Source organism: Ambystoma mexicanum, chromosome 2q, assembly GCF_040938575.1.
Source record: "Ambystoma mexicanum isolate Mex_15411 chromosome 2q, UKY_AmexF1_1, whole genome shotgun sequence".
NCBI classification, from domain to species: domain Eukaryota; kingdom Metazoa; phylum Chordata; class Amphibia; order Caudata; family Ambystomatidae; genus Ambystoma; species Ambystoma mexicanum.
Genome location: NC_090924.1, coordinates 629,217,949 through 629,231,825, shown reverse-complemented (window position 1 = coordinate 629,231,825; position 13,877 = coordinate 629,217,949). Strand labels below are relative to the sequence as shown.

The 13,877-nt window shown below is 44.3% G+C and overlaps 1 protein-coding gene across 2 annotated transcripts in view; it reads right to left on the bottom strand.

The window, feature by feature from the left end:
• The window catches only part of LOC138569646 (uncharacterized), a 1,436,407-nt gene that overhangs the window by 724,811 nt on the left and 697,719 nt on the right, over nucleotides 1–13,877 (bottom strand). The gene's annotated exons all lie outside the window — the stretch shown is intronic.

Sequence of the window (13,877 nt, the reverse complement as noted above, 5' to 3'; positions counted from 1 at the left end):
ACTATCCCGGCATAACATCTGGGTGCTCTTGGTTTCCTTTTGTTTGTAAAACTTGGCGCAAGGTCTTCCCACAAAAATATACAGCAACCCTGTCCATTTGGAAAACAGGAAAGGGAGCTATGTGAAGAGTCCCTTTTCAATGTTTGTGATAGGCGATGGGTGAAATCGAAGGCGAGGAAGGTGGATGAGAGGAGACCCGGAGAAATTGTATGGAGACGGGGAAGGGGAATGGGCGATCAGGGGGACCAGCGGGGGCAGGGAAGAGTTTGCTCGGAACACAGGGCTGTACCGTTGAGTTTGGAGCGCATGCCGAGCAACCTGACTGATTATCTGGCACCAACTGGTTGCTAATGGATAGACTAAACTCTGTATATAATAGAGCTTGGCCACACATTCGGTATTCCGTTTCATACCACGGAAGCAGAAACAGATCTGGACTCCCTGCCTCCTTTTGCGGGTCCTCAGTGAGAACGAGGTGATTGGGATCACGACTTAGGAATCTTGCAAATCGATGTCTGCAGAGCGACCAATGAATGGATGGGCCTAGAGTCTGAACTGTCCTCTGGGCTGCCTGGAGAACCAGAGAAGGTAAGAGAATTGCCCTCGACTCGCCTGCTATGAGTAACGTGCAATGCACATACAGAATCCATGTTACGCACTCTGCCTGCCTGATTGTTCGGAAATCATTGAACACAGTGTTACTCTCATTTCTCTTTGCTTACATGCAGGGGTGAATAGAACTGCGCTTTTAATTGGCTACTGGTAGTTTCAATAAAGTGAAGCGCCTGCCACTTTCAGGAATATATTTTGCAGGATATAATCGATGTAATAATAATTGTGTGCAAAAAGAGAAAAGGAAATAGTTAAAGGATGTTTCAAAACTGCAAAAGTATAAGTTCTGTAAACGCCTACTAGATGTTGCAATGTGGTGGAAATGTCTAGGAACGGGCTACCACGCATAGAATAACGGGTGAGTGTAAGAGGTGTTTTAACATTTAAATTGTATACATTTAAATTACAATAACATAACATGTATACTCCTATGTAACCTACACTCGTAGCTGATGGGCAAGGCGAGGAAGTTAGCACTGCAGGGCTACTGCCCTCAATGCTAGCCAGAGATGTCCACACACGTGCCTAGAGGTCACTGCATGTGCCGTGTGCATTAGGCAATGACATTCACTCATTGGAGGCGGAACACGAGGCCTTTCTGTTACAGCTGCATAAACGCAGGTAGTAAGTGTGTTGTAATGTGTATCTTGGGTGAGGTGATGACATCACTGTACATGGAATGTGGTGAGGTCAGAGTGAGTGGAGTGTTGGGATGTTTTGCTCTGAAGCTGGGGTTCTATGTTTGACAGTTGAGCAATATGCTGGTTTGAGGGGACATGCCAATGTTGTTCCTGGCAACTATACTACAATAAACCTACTTGTAACTTACCTGCTGGTCCGGGTGTTGCTTCGGGTACCTAGTTTCTACAAAGTGCACCAACTTGACTGTGAGAGGATAGCTCAAGCGCAATATGCTCGCCTTGACAACAGGATGATAGCATGTGGTATGGGTTTGACACCCTGGCAGGGCCAACTCAGCCAACACCGGAGAAGTGAAGAGCTGCCATTTTAAAGCACCAGCAAAGGTGTCGCAAGAGCCATGATGAAAATGACATTCCACTGGCTTGAGTAAAACATGTATTCCTCTATTCATGTATCTTTTGAGAGAATTCTATTGCAACTTTCTAAATCCAGCCAGGTGTGAGGGCCCTTTAATTGCCTAAACGAGGCACTGCTCCACCCGCAGAACTTCCTGTTCCATCTCCAATGTGCCCTCAGTCCAGGCTATGTCATGAATGTAAGTGAAAGCTTCAGACTGAGAAAGTCAACACTTTTGAACTGGACCTGAAGGACGGACAATGTAGGTGACAGTAATATGCAAAAGTATTTCAGAACTCTGTTTCATGTCTGCCTTTAGGATAGCTCAGTGAGTTAAGCACTCTCTCCTCATGTTGCATTTCTGGAGAGCTTAGTGGGCCCTTCATTCTCCCAAGGTCGATAACCTGATTAGGAATACATTGGCCAATAATAATGCTGATTATTAAAATACCTAGAAGCGAGTGGGATCTGAGGTTGAACAACTGAGCACCATGAAGTTGGTTACTAATGGCAACTATTATCATAGCACTAAAGGATTATTAGCAGGGTGGTGGCAGTTGTAACAGGTGGTATCTCAAATAGATCCCTTTTTTAAAATACCACATAATGAGACCAGACCACATGGGGTATTTACTGTAAGGGGTACATAGAAATCACTGCAGGGGGTCAATAACCCATATTTATCAAGTACGGCACTTTCTGTACAGCCCATGAGCGGAATAACCCATGCAACCTTAATTCATAATTGGGCAGAGCTTTCAAAACAAGTGGTATTACCGTCTGCATGGCGAGGGCGCACAGTAAGAGATATCCGGCCTGAAGGACAGTTCTAAAGTGACTGCTCAGGCGGGTGTCCTTCAGCAGGTGCAATGGACGTCCATCAGGTCACATCTTAAAGTGATAGTCCAGTAAAAAAAATGTATTTTAAAAATAGATAGGCAACATTAAAAAAATAATGCTAGCACTTTTTTTTAAAAAACTTCCTATGTAAAATTGTGAGCTATTCAAGCTCAAAATTCGCAAAAGCAAGCACATGGGCGCATCCATTTTGTGAAATGGATGCCCGCCTGTGCTGGCTTTTGCTTTTGCGGCACTAATGAAGGAAAAGCCAGCCAGCTGTAGTAAACAAAAGCTACCGCTGGGTGGCTTTTCCTTCATTGGTGCTGTACGCGGAGGACGGGGACTGGAGACCAGAGCAGGAAAGCTGCAGCTGAATCTAGGTAAGTGCTATTTATTTTTTTTTTAAAAATAAGCACTTGCTGCGGTTTTCTTTCTAAGTTTTCCGGGCTGGAGGAGCCCGGAAAACTTAGAAATAAAACCGCAGCTTTAAAAACGTTGTATTTATGTTTGCGGTCGCTTTTGAAGTGACCGCAAACATAAATACAACGTTGTGTTAGACAACTTAGAAATAAAACCGCAGCAAGTGCTTATTTTTTTAAAAAATAAATAGCACTTACCGAGTGCTTAGAAATAAAACCGCAGCTTTAAAAACGTTGTATTTATGTTTGCGGTTGCTTTTAAATACAACGTTGTGTTTGAAAACGCTGCGGTTTTTCTTTCCAAGTTTCTCAGGCTCCTCCGGCTCGGAGGAGCCTGAGAAACTCGGAAAGAAAAACCACAGCGTTTTCAAACACAACCGCGTTGTGTTTCACTGCAGCATTTAGGATTTCCCGCTTGGGGCTCTCGGGCCCCCCGTGGGGAGCGCGAGAGCCCCAAATGGGAAATCAGATTTAGGCAGAAACACTGCAGCATTTAGCATTTCCCATTTGGGGCTCTCGGGCCCCCCGTGGGGAGCCCGAGAGTCCCAAATGGGAAATCAGCTGTAGGCAGAAACACTGCGGCATGTAAATACAACCGTGTTGTGTTTCTGCCTGCCTTGGCTTTCACTTTGGGTCTCCGGTGCTCCCCTGGGGGAGCACCGGAGACCCAAAGTGATAGCCACAGCAGGCAGAAACACAACGCGGTTGTGTTTGAAAATGCTGCGGTTTTTCTTTCCGAGTTTCTCAGGCTCCTCCGAGCCGGAGGAGCCTGAGAAACTTGGAAAGAAAATCCGCAGCTTTTTCAAACACAACGTTGTATTTATGTTTGCGGTCACTTCAAAAGCGACCGCAAACATAAATACAACGTTTTTAAAGCTGCGGTTTTATTTCTAAGTTTTCCGGGCTCCTCCAGCCCGGAAAACTTAGAAAGAAAACCGCAGCAAGTGCTTATTTTTAAAAAAAAAATAAATAGCACTTACCTAGATTCAGCTGCAGCTTTCGTGCTCTGGTCTCCGGTCCCCGTCCTCCGCGTACAGCACCAATGAAGGAAAAGACACCCAGCCGTAGCTTTTGTTTACTACAGCTGGCTGGCTTTTCCTTCATTAGTGCCCCAAAAGCCAGCACAGGCGGGCATCCATTTCACAAAATGGATGCGCCCATGTGCTTGCTTTTGCGAATTTTGAGCTTGAATAGCTCAAAATTTTACATAGGAAGTTTTTAAAAAAAAGTGCTAGTATTATTTTTTTAATGTTGCCTATCTATTTTTAAAATACAGTTTTTTACTGGACTATCCCTTTAATTTCAGAAGCCGCATTGCTTCTCTACAGGGTCGGGCACACGATATTGCGCACGAAATAACACAAGAGCTTCTTCTGCGGTAGTTCTGGAGATACAGGGCCTCATCATGAGTTGGGCGGTATTCCGACTGGGATACTTCCCAACTGTATTTGTGTTACCGCCCACCTGTCTGATGGTATTACAGCAGTAACTGTAATTCCCCATTCCCCATTCGGTCCATTGGACCGAATGGGGAACTTTTGGCACAATTACCGCTCGCGGTATTAGCGTGCAGTAATTGCACCGAAAATCATTTTTCTGGTGCATTTACCCCGAGCTGAAAGCTGTGGGTAAATGCTGCCATACTCGTGTTTGGGCGGACCCTTAAATAAGGCGTTAATAGCATTACTGCGTATTTAAGGGCTACCGCACAACTCGTGATGAGGCCCACAATGATAATTTTATATCATGCAATTTGGAAAAGCAAACACATATGGTTTCAAGATGATACCTCTCGAGTTGTTGAATCCTTGGGAGAATGCAATGTACACTCTCTCTTGTAAAATGGACACATGTAACATTACTGAGCCCCATGAAAGGAGCCCCTCCGGGAGACATGGCGGCCCGGCTCCCCTTCCGCGCTCGAGCCATTAGGTTACTCCAGCAGTAATTCCTTTCCACGGCTCAATGGGATGCACTTGTCAGAAACGCATTCAGCAGGCGGACAAGATGTGACAACTTTATGATGGTTAGAAATGCCCTTCTGGACGCGTCACATGGCCACTCCATCATGGCCCGGCATGCGCTTGACACTTACAGTAACATCGAGCGCATTTCTGGTTAAGCATTAATTTGCTGTCCTCTTCTGTGAGACAGATGGGGGGCAATCACTCATTCAGAAGAAATGACCCCAGGATGATGGTCAATGATGCAGGAAGGATGTGTTTACATCATCTTTAACAGGCGGGTGTCAAATCCACCCAAAGCATCTCTACACCAAAAACGCGCAGTGGAGAAAACTGTTGTGCAGTTTGTATTTTATTGACCGTTGTTCACATTTATTTTTCAACATTTGATAGCTTTAGATGCGTCTAATAGAATGCGCAATGTTGAAAGCGCTGAGCTGCAGCCCGGTTGCAGCGTCATTTTAATTTACGTATTTTCTTCGGCATAGTTCCCAACTTTTCTCTAGCCAGCTCTGACTGCCCACCTCGACAGACAGGCAAATCCTTATGTGCAATCCTGAACACGTGAGGCTTGCTGCTGGAGGTGAATCCTCCACTTTACGTCCAGAATTTGGTGGATTTACCACATGGTAATTCCACTGGCAGTACATCTGCTGACATTCCCCAGGGAATACTATGGACTTCAAAAATACGTAATTGCCACCACTTGTAATCCTGTGGTAACTTCACTGGACATGGTGGCGGTAACGGAAATGGAGTTTGGCTGTATTTCAGCAGATTTACCACCAGAATACCACCAAACGTGTAATGAGGTCCATTGTTGGGAGAGGGTCATGCACTGGCCAGCATAAGCCAAGCGAGGGGGAGTAAAAAAACTTCTCTGGGCTATGTTTGTGTTTCTATGCTAGTGGTAGGCCAAGTTAGAAAGATACCGGTTTAGAACGGAGGACAAAGTTGAGTTACGGACGACACCTTTTGTTATTTTCTTAGAATAGGGAGCCTCCACAAAAGACATAGGGATAGGTGAGGGTTTTTATTTTACTTTAATAAAACTCTGAAAGTTTGAAACATGTTCAATTGTCCGTGTCCTATCTCTGACCTACCACATGACACACAAATGCCATGCACATTCAGGCACACAAATGAGTAGTTTGGCAGAGTCGTAAATCAGCCAGTATTTTATAATACCACGTTTTACCACTACCAACAAATTCGCATTTAGGCCGTAGATTTCTCAGAATGCCTTGCAAGAGCTCTGCTACCACTTGTTCAACCCAAGGACAGATGGAGGAAGCACAACACGTGTGGCTGGCAGATCTTAACACTGATCATACTGATGCAGGAGGCCGTTAGGAAGCTTTAAAAGCTCCAGGATTTCCTCCAGTGTTATTGCTTTTTTTATTAGTGCTAGTATTGTGATGAACTCTCTGGCTCCTAGTTCATTGATCCTGGTTGCTGCTATTCCTGAATTTCCAGTTTGCCATATCTAGTGAGTGTTTTTGAATGTCCTGGATTTACACTGTTTGGCAACCCTTTTGTTTCTTAATCGGGTTCTGTTTTCAATTTTTTTTTTTTTCATTTTCTGAACCTGCACTATTGCAGTGTGTTCCTTTCCTGATTAAAGACAGTAGTGCTGGTTTTTGAGCTAGCTTGCTTTGAGGTTGTGCATGCTTCCAGTTTTAACTAACTTCTTTCTCTGAATGGTGCAACTAAGAAGTGTCGGGGTTTTATCCTATTGCTTTACAAGCTGTGGCCTCTTTATTCCTTGATCTTTACTGGGTGAGATGCTCTGATTCTGCTTATATCATTATGATTGTCTCTCTTTCATGTCTATCCTGATACACACTGTTTTTACTTTTCTACTTGTCTGGTGTTGCTGTGTAGGAAGTTAATTACCCTTAGTGTTACAGCCGTTTTGTGTTTCATGACGATCCATGGACACCACTCACACCCCAGGTCGTATGTCTTGTCCTTGTATGTAAGTTTCCATATATAATACCGCTAAAGTTGTCTCCTTCACAGACCGTGTCGTTGCGTGTCCTAGCAAAGCACAGAAAGTAGTTATAACAGCAATTAAGGGCGAGTAGTTTATTCAGTTTCACTTGAACTATTACAGGGAGCTTTTGAGTGCTTCCTACGTGGGGTATAAATTCATCCCCAGAATGACATATACTAAAAGGCCAAGCTAGGCCTCCAATGCGAGATTTAAGCTGGCTGATGGAAGAGACCCATTGGAACATGCACGCCAGCCTAAACCCATCATACATAACTGAGGCCTAGTGAATGCAAAAAATGGGCTTCACTGAACCTTGCCAAAATGGAAAGGCATCAGGCGAAGGAAAGTGTGCCTTAGAACTTTAATACTGCTGCATGTGTCCAATGGATTCTGCAAATGGGGACTCCATGTATAATGGGAAAAGGCACATTATGATTGAGAAAGACAAACAGCAGCATTATACATGAAACACCCATACATGACAATGCTGTGTATTTGGGAACAAAAAAGGAGGAATTCTGACTTACATCTAAAAGCAAAGCCAAGCGACATATTTCATCTGATATAAATAAAACACTTACTTTCCAACATACAAACTGACATTATTGAAATAGAAAGGCCTACTTTGTTTTAAAGTGGACACTGGCTTCACTTGTTAAAAAGGAGTCCATGTGTGGATAATTCAGAGTGAACAGTCATGTCCTTTCAACTATCAGATTAAAGAAATATACTTATACATGGACAGAGGACCAAGATGCAATGGGCCTCATTACGACCCCGGCGCTAAACCATGGTGCTCTTAGCACCATGGTCCATGCTGGGGTCCGCCATGGTGAATGGCGGAATTACCGCCCCATTGCAAGGTTGGCAGGGCGGTAATTCCCCATTCACCATGGGCCCTTCCCCAGTCCCATTTTTGCCCCATTGGGTTCAATGGGAATGGGGAAGGCGCTAAGTACGGTGCCGCAAATTGCGGCACCGTACTTAGCACCAAGGTCCCTTTGCGGCACCCTACTTTAACGGCTGGTAAGGTCGGGTTCCACAAAGGGACATCGTAATCAGGCGTTAAGGGTTTAATGGCGCCGACACCTTTTACGGCGGCGTTAAACCCTTAACGCCAGGGTCGTAATGACCCCCAATGTATTGAAATTAAATGCTTTACATAATAAATACATCCTCTCGATTTAAAAAGCCATTGCTTTCAAATTGCACACGTGGCTTCCTTTTGCAGCATCCCCCATTGAACTTCTGCACTGTATTATCTGGATCTCTGACCCCCAGAGATCTTTGGTCAATGCATTCAAGGAAGTAGGTCTGTTTCAGCAAAATGCATGAAAATACAGTTTTGAGATCAAATACATGGAGGGGTCAAATAAGGACATCCAGCCTTGACCTCTCTGGCTGTTTTACAGTCCCAATAAAATGCACCTTAGCCAGTGATCAAAGTGAGCCTGAACGGTCAGGAGTGGTGTTCCACTACTTTTATTTTTTCCTGTTTACCATTCCCCTACTTTTTCCGACCATATTCACCATTATATAGAGAAGATGTGTCCATTCATGTCCTTGTGCAAGTGTAAAGTTGTTATAGGCACCTTAGTTACTAGTCACTTAGACTATTGCAATGCCCCAGCCGCAACACTTGTCACATGTTGCACTATGGTTCCACCTACTCTCTTCCACGCCAAGACCACAGTTCCACTACTTTTTTCGGTACACTTCTACCTTAGCCTTAGTTTCAAACAGAAACCTTCTAATGGACTCATTTGCAGGGCTGAAACAACACTGAGCCAAGCATAAACCCATGTCATGTGACTTTTATTAAATGAAATGTACTGAGATTGCTGGATGTGAAACCAAGGATTTCTATATTAAGGCATTGCTTTTGATTAACATTGAACACATTTTCCCTTAATAAAAAGGGAACAAAACTACACACAGAGCTGAGACCTCTACCATGCTAAAGCTTGGAACATGCCTGTCAGTTCTATGCACATATCAGCTCCATGTAATTTGTGGAATGTGAGATATGGGGAAAATATTATTGTGGCATTCCTACAAGTGATAGAAATCTGAAAGTTTGTGAGATGATAGAAGGTAAAATAAATGTTTGGATAACAAAGTTTCATAGTCCCAACTATGTGGGGTTAGGTACGAAGGGCAAAAAATGATAACCCGCTCCAGGAAGGTCGTGCCAGGACCAAATTAGTTTCTCTAGGTCCGGCAAAAATATCTGAATCAGAATATATATATATATATTATTGTGTTTAGTTGTACATTACTAAAAGTTGTCCTGTTGTGACTTTTTGGAGCTGCTAAAGTGTACGTTTAAAATTGTCATTTTAGACAATCCTCTCTCTCCTCCCCTCGTCATCCATAAACTAGATCTCATAAACCACTTGCCCTATCGGCTGGCAGAGGCCAGACTCTGGAGGAAGAGGAAAGTGAATGTCCAATCCGATGTGTGGAAAATGGGTTGGCATTGCATAATTATTCATAATGGTATGGAGTCATAGGTGCTATATATTGTCAATCCCCTCTGACACTGGACACTTGGACACTTGCTGGAGTTTTCTGAACTGTTTTTGCTCGCGATTCATCCTTGGAAGACTGGGAGTACCATCTGAGGGAGACAGCATACATCCTGACTGGGCCCTCCTGTGAATAGCTGAGCTATCCTTTCCTGGGATGTGAGCTGACTCCTATCTGTTCCCAAAAGAGGGTCCCAATACTTGGCTGGCCTCCTAAGCTAATAAAAGAGATCTCCCATCTAAGTAAACATAGCCCAATGATATTAAATGTGTGGGGAAACTGCATGCCTTAATCCCTTCGCTTAACTGTGGGTGGGGGGCAAAACTGTACAGACCCTTAGCACATGTGATTAAAAATAATGAATTAATTCCCCTATAGAAAAGATCACACAATGATTCTTATTAAAATTCAAAATAAACAAATCTCATTCCCAGTGTATTTTAACCACTATAGCCTATAAAGTAATTGGGTAACCCTATGTTTCCCATAACCCCAGACTTCTTGACAGATGAAGAGTATCTCTGGTCTCAAAACCAAAATCCCAAAATTCTGCCTTTCATTTGAATGTGCCATTGTCCCCAAAATGAAAAAAATCCCCATCCATTCCAAAATCCCCAAACCCTGCCTTTCATTTTAATGTGCTGTGTCCCAAAACGAAAATCCCTATCCATTCCATGGACCCGAACTCTGCCTTTTAAAATAAAAAGGAAATTCCCAATATATTCCCACTCCCTAAACTTTGCCTTCAAGCCAAGGGGTGTCACATGTAACTGATGCCTGGGTTGGGTGCTGGCAGAAAAAAGAGTATTTTGCCAAATAAATTAAACCAAGCATGATTCTCCAGTTAAAGGATATACACTCTCTCCTTGGGTGATCAGGTGACACTCAGAGCAGAAAGGTTTGAGACTACTTTGGGGTAAAGAAGGGACCAGGGTGCTGCATATAGGGTGCATTCTGATTGACTGTGTGTTTTCAAAATTGCCTATGTGTTAATGTGCAGAGAAACCCCATGTATAAAGCACTGGAAACGCCATGTGTGATTTGGTTTAAATGCAAACCTGTGTTTGTTGCAATTGAAATAAATACCTGCTAGTTCATTATCACAAGAAAGTTACCTATGTCTTGAAGCTATTGTGTTGTGCCACGGGGTTGGTGGCGTGTGTTATTTTCAGCGTAATGTTAATTATTCCCACAATTCAAAAAATATATATATATTCTTCTATACAACGACCTGAATCCTGGCTCCTTGGTGGTATGTGGAAGGGAGCTGGGAGGCATTATACAGGCTAGGAATTGACCCAATTAGAAATCCGTTCAGCGGCTTGTTGAGCGACATCTTTAGTGGGGAGGGAAGGAACTATGTGTTGAGGGTGGTCGTCCAATAAATTGTTACAAATCCCTTCCCATCCAGTAGTTCTACAATGGTACACCTATCTTGCACAGCATAGGTATTCTATTAGTGTATTTAATTATGGGTGCATGTTATTGGCAAATGTGTTCTCACTGTGTGATTTTGGGAACATTTCCCTTGCGACTATCGTTTGCCTGGTGTCTGCCCTTGACATGAGAGATGGGCTGCTTTGAAGTCTAGCCAGGGTCTACACTGTGAGGACAAGAGTGTGCAGTTCACCCACATGCCTCAGCATTCTCTTTGCCTAGTCCTTATAACAGACTCCACTGATGTTACCACCATCACCACAGATGGGATGCATTGGGATTGAGACCAGAATTGTACACCGGCAACTTCATCTGCGTGTCACAGCCTCCCACAAGCCCCAGCGCCTGCCAGGACCTATTCACAATTCACATGCTAATGTAGGCACTAGAAGACATCTTCAGCACTAATGTCCATCCCTGAGGCCACCCTAGAGACAAGGAGCCCATACATGTGAGAGTCCATGGGCCGAGAAATATAGTGTTCACCAGTTCAGGGCAGGAACCCGCTGGGACTACAATACCCACAGTACTCACCCTGAAGATTTCATAGCTGGTACACATCAACAGTCTATGGGCACCAACTGGAAGATACTTCTTTTATAGTTTTGCCTCCATTTCATCCAAACTCTGCTTCTTTTGCCCATGTTTCACTTTCTCACATCTAACCCACACTGGTGGAACGTGAAAAGTAGGACTGCAAAAGATCAGCCCTTCAGAATGAACACAGTGGTCGAAATCACATCCCTGTGTCTCTCAAAGGACCCTTATTATACCCAGACTCTGGATCAGGGTCATCTCCAGCTACACCAATCAGTCATCTATTAGCTGCATTCAGGCCTCCTCCGAGAGCCTAACAATGCATTGAACATGTGGGACAGTCTTGTTATTGACTATGGACAAATAAGTGTTCCAGTGAGTACTGGACCACCTGGGTGACTGTGATGTTGACTCTTACCTTGCAGTTGGTGGCTCTTGGAGCTGGGGAAATGATGTTTTCATCGTCTGACTACTTGTATCTACAACAAATATTCAAACATTCTAAAAACATCAAAGTCGTTACCAGGTGATAAAGTCCCCACAAAAAGGCTGTGTGGCAAAAAAGTCGGCACAAAAAGGCCATGGTTTGCAGTGACATTATCAGTGTCAACCTGCCGGGGACAGCCTCGCTCCCCTCACAAATGGTCACCATACATAATGTCGTCATTGCCTTTTCTAATGTTACCGGATACCATCATTAGTAGAGCATGTAATCTATACTATTCATTCTCATAGCACATTTCAAATTTCCAAATGTTGCCGACAGATGTTTCGACCATCTGGTCTTCATCAAGGCAATACATCCCTTTCCGTGTACAGATTACATGCTCTACTAATGACTTTGATGGTTTCAGAATGTTGAATATTCGTAGTAGATACAAGAGTAGTGGAGAAAGGCGCACCAGCACTAAACATGTTAAGTGTTTGATGCATTGTTACAGTCTTTGCAGATTAGCATTTGGTGCTCAGTTGCTGCCCTTACTTGTACACGCAATTGTTCATATGCACTTGAGATTTGTCTTGGGGAATTATGTTGTCTTGAGACCCTATGTCATGAGCCACCTCACGCCATACTGAGAGGTCTGGATGCTCAGCCACCACTACCAACAGGGAAGCAAAAGACAACAGAAGTAGCCGTGCTTGTCCAAATTGGGAGCAGCACACAGCTTACCTCTTGGAGTCAAGAGAACAATTCTGGCACAGTGCATTTGCTTTTTCTCATGAAACAAATAAACTCAGAGAGACTAATTCAAAAATATATTTTTGAACATGTCCATGTCAAATGTCAATGCTTAACTATGCCGAGCCTTTTCAAAAATTATGATTGAGCCTTGTGGAATGGCACTAAGACGATGTTAGTATCTATGTTAAACCGAGAGGGGCTGATTCGCAAAAGGTCCAAGCAAGATGAATAACCTACTCAAAAACATAAGAAAGAGACCTGATTAAAATTCAGCATTCAGCAGATCTCACAGAAAACTCAGGACCTCAAATGCAAATTTGCTTTTCCCCTTCCCCCTGTATTCCTTCACTCTTATCTAGGTCCAGAGGCTGCATAGTGTCCACTGCCAGAGATCCCCCCACTGAGGCACCCCCCACTGAGACATTGGGCCTCATTACGAGAATTGCGGAATGGGTTAACTAATGGTGGCGGCCCCGTTAACACTATTCCGCAATATTACGAGGTCCCCTCGTGGGACCCAGTAAGGACGCCGGGTAAGACCAGGCATCCTTCCCGGGTCCCGTGAGGGGACCAGGGAGCTAACAACGGGCTGGTCGTAATCGGCCCGTTGTTAGCTCCTGCTACCATTCCCATTGAGCCCTATGGGGGCTCAAATAGGAATGGGGAAGGTCCGGGCCTGGGTTCCCTGAAGGAGGAATTACGGGCCCCCCCAAACTCGGAATGGCCCGGTAATTACCCATTCAGGGAACCCGGACATGGTTTTGGAGACAGCCATGCCCTTGTTAAGGGCATGGCTACCGCCAAACCTGTAATTAGGCCCATTGCCACTGACACATTGGTAGATGCTCTAAATCAAACACTGCAACCTCCATGCACTGACATCCTCAACAGCTACACTCAAACACACTCTACTGTACTAGACCAACCAAGTTACCTGCACATGGCAATTTAACATCCCTCCCAACAGACAGCAAGCGACATAACACCACACTGCTACAACCAACGTGCATAACTCAGCTCCAGCCAATGTAATCTAGCACCGTCAACACACAAAGTTCCCCTCTGGACGAGAATGTGTCTGTGATGTTGACACCCAACACCTACAAATAGACCTGGCCACAGTGCTCAGGATACTTCCAGCCTGCATGCATCAACACAACAACAGAGCTATCTTGCATCGCCACCTGTCCCCATTAACCTAGAATGCCCCTCTTGGTCACATCTGTCTGGAGACCATGCAAATGCCTATGGATCACAGTACAGAACCCAGTAACATGACATGACATTGAGGTTTTCAAGAATAGCACAAAGCGCACCCCCCA